The sequence below is a fragment of the Brassica napus genome, unplaced genomic scaffold, assembly GCF_020379485.1.
Source record: "Brassica napus cultivar Da-Ae unplaced genomic scaffold, Da-Ae ScsIHWf_1744;HRSCAF=2374, whole genome shotgun sequence".
NCBI lineage: Eukaryota > Viridiplantae > Streptophyta > Magnoliopsida > Brassicales > Brassicaceae > Brassica > Brassica napus.
The window spans coordinates 40,607-45,984 of NW_026015163.1; the positions used below are offsets into that span (position 1 = coordinate 40,607).

Below are 5,378 nucleotides of genomic sequence, written 5' to 3' on the forward strand. Positions count from 1 at the left end.
TTTGATCTTCTGCCTTGGTCTGGATGGGTATGGAGCCTTAGGAACATAAGCAGGAGGCGCCACATACACCTCTTCAGGTTCAGAGGAATTTGGCTTCGTCGACACGGGATCGGTCGATCCAGATGGACCGGATCGGTCGATCTCCTTCCCCTTGGATCGGTCGATCTGTTCTTGAGATCGGTCGATCTCTTTCTCTTTCGATTCCTCAATCGTTTTTCCACTCCTAAGTGTTATAGCATTCACAAACTCCTTGGGATTCGTCTCTGACTTCCCTGGTAGAAATCCAGGTGCTGTTCTGCTGCTGGAGGCGGTTTGAGCAACTTGCTTTTCCAAAACTTTCAAATGGGTGTTCAAAGCTTCGAACTTCCCATTAAGCTCTCCATACATGTTATCCACCTTGGTGTTTATCTCTGCAGTGCTATTCTTCTGACCTTCTAGCACCATTTGCAGCATCTTCTTAATTTCGTTATCCTGAGAAGGCTGTGACGAAGAGGCATTCCTTGATTCTGATAGTTGTTGTACTGCTGCCTTTGCTGAAATCCTGAGTTGCCCGAGTTGTTCCCCTGATATTGATTTCTGTTCTGAAATCCTTGGTTGAACACACTCTGGTTCTGATTCTGGTTCTGCCTGTTTCCTGCCTGAGGGTAGGACTGATGTTGTGGATTCTCCACATTGTTGCTCCGGTAAGACAGATTATTTTGCTGATTTTGATTCCATCCAAGGTTCTGATTGTAGCCTCTGTTGTAGTTTCCTTGACCACCAATGTAGTTCACATCAGCTTGCATATCATCTGAATCATCACCAACAGTTTCTTGTGAGGAACGATAGCCTTGCTCCTCCACAAATTTCACAGATTTCTGATCTCTCTTGAGAAGCATCTCAATCTTGGCATTCAGCTCATCTATCTTCTTGGATTCATAACCAACACCCTTCTGGCTGGTGTCAAACCTTGACTTGCGGTTTGCTTTGCTGGATGACAGGTTGTTCAGCAAGGTGTAAGCTTCTTCAACAGTCTTGGTCATGAAATCACCATTACTTGCTGTGTCCATGGCATCTTGACTCTCTTCATGAACTCCATTATAGAAAATGTTCAGCAAACTCACATCAGTGTAACCATGGTGAGGGCAGTCCTGTGTGTACTCCTTGAAACGCTCCCAAGCCTCATGAAAGCTTTCTGAATCAAGCTGCTGAAAGCTTCCAATTCTGCTTCTCAGATATGTGGACCTTGACTTGGTGAAGAAATGCTGTAGAAAAGCAGCTCTTGTCTCTTCCCATGTAGTAAGAGATCCTGGAGGGATGGACTTTAACCATCTGATAGCTTTATCAGCTAAGGAAAACGGGAACAACCTGCATTTCAAAGCGCCTTGAGGAACTCCATTATGTCTGCTGGTGTCACAGACTCGCTCAAAATGCTCCAAGTGATACATCGGGTCCTCAGACGGGTTTCCATGAAACGGATTTTTCTCCACCAAATTAATGAGACCAGTCTTGATCTCAAAGTCTCTTCTCTCAATGGGAGGTGGGCGAATCCCAGAACGATCGGCATAGAATGCATCTGGTGTATCATAATGTGCAAGCGTCATCCTAGGCATGCCATAGTCTCCAGCCTGTTGTCTTGCAGCTACACCAGCCTGCTGATTATCACCAGCATTGTTGCCTTCTCGTTCATTTACAGGAATTGGATTTTGCGGGTTGTCCTGAAATTGGTCTTCTTGGTGTTCAGCCATTTCAACCTCTTCAGCGGACTCAAGTCTTTTCTTTTTCACTTGTCTCTCTAGGCGGCCGAGCTCTAACTCCAAAGGTATTAAATTCGATGATCCTTTGCTTCTAGTATGAAATCCGCTCATTCACCTGAAAACACAAACAGAAAGAGAAAGACAGAAACATTAGACAAAATAAAGAAAATGCTATAGTCTTAAACTGATCATTAACTCTAGGGTGACCAAATGGTCCCCGGCAACGGCGCCAAAAACTTGATGTCTCGAGTTTTAACCCGATTATCTAACTGCAAGTGCACAGTAAAGTACGCAGTAGTAATACGGGATCGAATCCACAGGGACCGATGATCACACGTAGAGTTGCAGACAAGTTAATAGCTACAGCGAATCAAGATATATTTTTGATGGTTTTTATTTAATTTTCTCTAGTGTCACAAAGCATAAACAAGCATGTAAAAAGATGATTTAAACGATTTGAAAACTATTTTAAAACAAACGTTGGGCATTGGGAATTCTCAGGGATTTCTTTTTAATCAAGATACAATTAATGGAAGACACAGGGATATATTAAGAACCGTCTAGAACTCAAACACGATATTAGAATTAACCTACTTCCGTAGCGCTAATTCTCTATGTTATAGAAATCTCCACACTAACTTCCGCTGAGTTTCAATTTCTAAACAAGCATTAAGAACAGGTTCAATATGTTCACAAAGCGCAATAACATCAACTTCCGAGGGTTAAGGACACTTTGCTCATCTAAAGTATTTTCGGAAGTTCAAACAATCACTTTCGGTGCATCAAACAATCTGAAATCATGAACTAAGTGATCAATTCAGTTCAAGCAGTAAGAAATCCATTAGATGAAGAACCAAAACGTAATCCCTTAGTCTACACACGTTTTATGGATCAAAACATCAAGAAATCCCCTATGAGAACCCCTAAACCCAACTAGATGACTACTCACACATAACTAAGCAAGAACAAAACGATTTTGATGAAGAAAACATGATAAGATTGTATTAAAACAGAGTAAAGGTTCAGAAGATCTTCTCCAAATGGTTTTGAGATGAACTCCTTTACAAATCTTCACAAATCACACCAAAACAAGTACAAAACACTCAAATCTCTCTCTAGAACTTGTAAATCTCCTCCTTGGTCGCCCCTGGTCTTTTCTGAGTCTCAAAGGTCGAGTTCTTCTGTGAATTATTGAGGGGAGTGGGTAAAAAGGAGTGAAAAGCTCGTTTGTGCGTGTGGAGCCCGTAGAGCCTGAGATCGGTCGATCCACATGGACCGGATCGGTCGATCTAGTGCATGAAAGCCTAGGATCGGTCGATCCACATTGACCGGATCGGTCGATCTCGTCCTGTGCGATCAATACTTCATTCGGTCCATTGTTCGGTCCATCTTGCTTCTGAATAAATCCCGAATGCGTTCTTTTCTTTCAAGCTATCTAGTAACCTGCATATTACACTTAAGAACACCAAAACGCATCAAATAGACCAAAACATTAATTAAAACCGACCATTTAATTGCTCCAAAACGAGTTTAAAACCGTTAAAAACACGGAATATCAATTCTCCACCACTTTATGTATCCAAATCAAGCTTCGTACAAAGTGATTCTTCCTGTTTTGATTGGAACGACGAAGAAGAAGCTGTGCTATTCCCAAACTGGAAACTGGAATCACCTGATTTGAAAGTGGGATAACTTCTTCATGCCAAACTCCTATGAGATTTATTCAACTTCCTGGTGATTCTCCACCACTTTATGTATCCAAATCAAGCTTTTCACAAATTCATTCATCCTGGTTTGATTGGAACGACGAAGAAGCTGTGCTATTCCCAAACTGGGAAACTGGAATCACCTAATTTTAAAGTGGGATAACTTCTTCATGCCAACTCCTATGAGATTTATTGAACTTCCTGGTGATTCTCCACCACTTTATGTATCCAAATCAAGCTTCTTAGAAAGAGATTCATCCTGGGGGTATTGGAACGACGAAGAAGCTGCTATTCCCAAACTGGGAAACTGGAATCACTTGATTTGAAAGTGGGATAACTTCTTCATGCCAACTCCTATGAGATTTATTCAACTTCCTGGTGATTCTCCACCACTTTATGTATCCAAATCAAGCTTTTTACAAAGAGATTCATCCTGGTTTGATTGGAACGACGAAGAAGCTGTGCTATTCCCAAACTGGGAAACTGGAATCACCTGATTTGAAAGTGGGATAACTTCTTCATGCCAACTCCTATGAAATTTATTCAACTTCCTGGTGATTCTCCACCACTTTATGTATCCAAATCAAGCTTCTTACAAGGAGATTCATCCTGGTTTGATTGGAACGACGAAGAAGAAGCTGTGCTATTCCCAAACTGGGAAACTGGAATCACCTGATTTGAAAGTGGGATAACTTTTTCATGCCAACTCCTATGAGATTTATTCAACTTCCTGGTGATTCTCCACCACTTTATGTATCCAAATCAAGCTTCTCACAAAGAGATTCATCCTGGGTTGATTGGAACGACGAAGAAGCTGTGCTATTCCCAAACTGGGAAACTGGAATCACCTGATTTGAAAGTGGGATAACTTCTTCATGCCAACTCCTATGAGATTTATTCAACTTCCTGGTGATTCTCCACCACTTTATGTATCCAAATCAAGCTTCTTACAAAGAGATTCATCCTGGGTTGATTGGAACGACGAAGAAGCTGTGCTATTCCCAAACTGGGAAACTGGAATCACCTGATTTGAAAGTGGGATAACTTCTTCATGCCAACTCCTATTAGATTTATTCAACTTCCTGGTGATTCTCCACCACTTTATGTATCCAAATCAAGCTTCTTACAAAGAGATTCATCCTGGGGGTATTGGAACGACGAAGAAGCTGTGCTATTCCCAAACTGGGAAACTGGAATCACCTGATTTGAAAGTGGGATAACTTCTTCATCCCCACTCCTATGAGATTTATTCAACTTCCTGGTGATTCTCCACCACTTTATGTATCCAAATCAAGCTTCTTACAAAGAGATTCATCCTGGGTTGATTGGAACGACGAAGAAGCTGTGCTATTCCCAAACTGGGAAACTGGAATCACCTGATTGAAAGTGGGATAACTTCTTCATGCCAACTCCTATGAGATTTATTCAACTTCCTGGTGATTCTCCACCACTTTATGTATCCAAATCAAGCTTCTTACAAAGTGATTCTTCCTGGTTTGATTGGAACGACGAAGAAGCTGTGCTATTCCCAAACTGGGAAACTGGAATCACCTGATTTGAAAGTGGGATAACTTCTTCATGCCAACTCCTATGAGATTTATTCAACTTCCTGGTGATTCTCCACCACTTTATGTATCCAAATCAAGCTTTTCACAAATTCATTCATCCTGGTTTGATTGGAACGACGAAGAAGCTGTGCTATTCCCAAACTGGGAAACTGGAATCACCTAATTTTAAAGTGGGATAACTTCTTCATGCCAACTCCTATGAGATTTATTGAACTTCCTGGTGATTCTCCACCACTTTATGTATCCAAATCAAGATTCTTACAAAGAGATTCATCCTGGTTTGATTGGAACGACGAAGAAGCTGTGCTATTCCCAAACTGGGAAACTGGAATCACCTGATTTGAAAGTGGGATAACTTCTTCATCTCC

At 41.4% G+C, this 5,378-nt stretch overlaps 1 non-coding gene across 1 annotated transcript; it reads left to right on the forward strand.

Annotated features, from left to right (window-relative positions):
• The first annotated feature begins 1,110 nt into the window (after window positions 1–1,110).
• Window positions 1,111–1,217, forward strand: LOC125598593. Its single transcript, XR_007332529.1, has one exon. It is a non-coding gene; the product is annotated as a small nucleolar RNA R71 (small nucleolar RNA).
• Window positions 1,218–5,378: the final 4,161 nt, after the last annotated feature.